General features: G+C 45.3%; 1 pseudogene; it reads right to left on the reverse strand.

The window, feature by feature from the left end:
• Positions 1-995: 995 nt before the first annotated feature.
• LOC149284193 (protein kinase C delta type pseudogene) lies at positions 996-2,051 on the reverse strand (annotated as a pseudogene).
• Between the last annotated feature and the right edge of the window lie 491 nt (positions 2,052-2,542).

Here is a 2,542-nt window from a genome sequence, read left to right on the forward strand (position 1 = left end):
TCTGTGTATTAAATGAGCATTGCCAGATTTTAGCAGTTTTGTTAGATAAGTCCGCAGTTAGGTTTGCTTTATTTTGTTTATTTAATCTATACAGTAATATATAGAGATCTAGAGGATCAGGTGTTATTTACATTGTACAGCGCTATGGAGTATGGTGGCGATGTATAAATAATAATAAAATACATTTTACAGCGGAGTATGATAGCGCTATATAAATCAATAATAATAACACACATTGTACAGCGCTGCGGAATATGATGGCGCTATATAAATAATAACACACTGCACAACGCTGCTGAATATTGTGGCACTATATAAATCAATAATAATAATAACACACATTGTAAAACGCTGCGGAATATGGTGGCGCTATATAAATGATAATATTAACAGACATTGTAAAGCACTGCGGAATATGGTGGCTCTATATAAGTAGTAATAATGTGTAAATAAATGGTAATTATAGCGACAGGTCTCTAGAGGTCACTTATCTTCTCCATCTAATAATTGATAATCCAGCTCATAGGATGTGGCTGTGTTGCTGGAAATGAAAAGGTTACTGTGGGCATTTATTTATTTGTGGGGTATTTTCTGACTCGGACATGGGGGGTAATAATATTTATTCTGGCCTCGGAATTCGTTGTTTTGGGGCAGATTTTGTGTTGGCCTTTTTTGGGGGCGTTCTGGAGTGTCGGAGCCGGTCAGCTGGCCGAAGTATCGCCCGGATTGTGTTAATTGCGAGGTGCAGAAAGTACATGTTTGAAATTTAGTTTTATTTGTTATATTCCGTGTTTCAGAGTATATGAAAGGTGTCACGGTGTATGATGTCACAAAGGCAGGGACTGTATTGTGAGGTCACACCCACTTACAGCCATCGAGAGTTCTATAGAATTGAAGATACAAAAACCAAAAGTGTGTTTTGTTTCCTTCATTTATTGGGATTGTCTTTGGAAACAAGAGTTTGGGAGTCACTTGGCCGGGGCACTGTCCATCCTTCAATTCATCCAGTCTGGGGTTACAAAGGTAAAGCCAGACAGGTCCTTTTTACTGGATGAAGAGGAAATGTCCTCCGGGGTCCGCAGAATTGATGGAATATTGCAGAGCTTCTTCTGGTGGAGATCTGATCTTACTTCCAGCCGGTACGGGGGAGTTGCACGTCGGCTCTCTATGTCGTCCCACTTGATGCTTTGAAAGAACGAATGCCGCCTGATGTCTCCTTTCACCCCGAGGCGACGCTGAGGGTCCTTCTTCAGGAGATGCTTTAAGATGTCCAGACCTTTCTTGCTTAGCTTTTTGGTATAGCGGGGGTTGCCATGCACGATATGAAGGAAATGTGTCCTCCTGCAATCGCCGGCAAAGAAAGGGTAATCTCCGTTCAGCATGCGGAAGAGCATCACCCCGAAGGACCACCAGTCCACGGCAACGCCATATGCTTGCTTGAGATGTACTTCTGGGGCCATGTAGGCAAATGTGCCGCAAATTCCTGTGGTCTGTGCGGTCCCGAAAATATTTTCTACAACACACCCAAAATCGCCGAGCTTTACATGGGCCTCTCCATCAAGCAAGACGTTACTCGGCTTCAAGTCGCGATGTATTATTCCCCGAGAGTGGAGGAACTGGATGCCGCACACCATTTCTGCTGCATAAAAGGCAGCGGCGGTCTCGGTGAAGGAGCCCAACCTCCGCAGATATGACTCGAGGCTCCCTCCAGCCATATACTCCATGAGAAGGACTGCGCATCTCTGTGTTTGGAAGGCTGCGTATCCATGGCACAGGAATGGGCTGTTCCGAGCCACCTCCAGAATCCTCCTCTCTCTTATTATGTATTCAGTCTTCATGGCTTTCTTTTTGATGACCTTAACCGCTACCGGGGAGTCCCTGGTAGGGACAGAAGCCAAAACAACCTTTCCAAAGGCTCCTTGTCCCAGCACAGAATGGAAGGTGAAGCCGGAGACTGTCATGGGGAGAAGGCTCCTAAATCTTTTAGCAGGAACAATACTCTCCTCCTTACTCCTGCGTCTCTTGATGGGAAACTTTCCCTTCACCAGCATGCGTTGCTTCAGGTGTTCACGTCCTTTTTGCCCCCCCTGCTGCCCCAGATCTTTGATGCCATCATCTCTGTCATTAGCAGTTACTCTCCTCCTCTTCCTTTCTTTGTATCTTTCTTCCTCTGAACTGCTACTCTCTCTCTTTCTTTTGAGTATGACTCTACTGGCCAAGTGCTCCGTGCTTTCGTCTCTCCTCCTTGTCCGCCTTACAGCGTTTGTGAAAGCTGATCTTACTCTTTTGCAGAATGTTCTCAGTTTTCTGGGGCAGCATCTCTTTAAACTCCACCGAAGTCCAGAAAGAAGGCAGCAATCCTGCACAGCGCTAGATTTGCTTTTCTTCTCCATAACCGTTTGAAATCGTTGGTAGCAACACTTTAAGTTCGCTATGGAATAGCACCTTGAAGTGTCGAGCGCCCAACTGCACTAAAGGGAAAGAGGAGCGGCTTGCAGCTTTATAGGCACATACCGATGATGTCACAGACACCGATGATGTC

Source organism: Sceloporus occidentalis, unplaced genomic scaffold (genome assembly GCF_023333645.1).
Source record: "Sceloporus occidentalis isolate IW3139 unplaced genomic scaffold, rSceOcc1.0.p SCAF_97, whole genome shotgun sequence".
Lineage (NCBI taxonomy): Eukaryota > Metazoa > Chordata > Lepidosauria > Squamata > Phrynosomatidae > Sceloporus > Sceloporus occidentalis.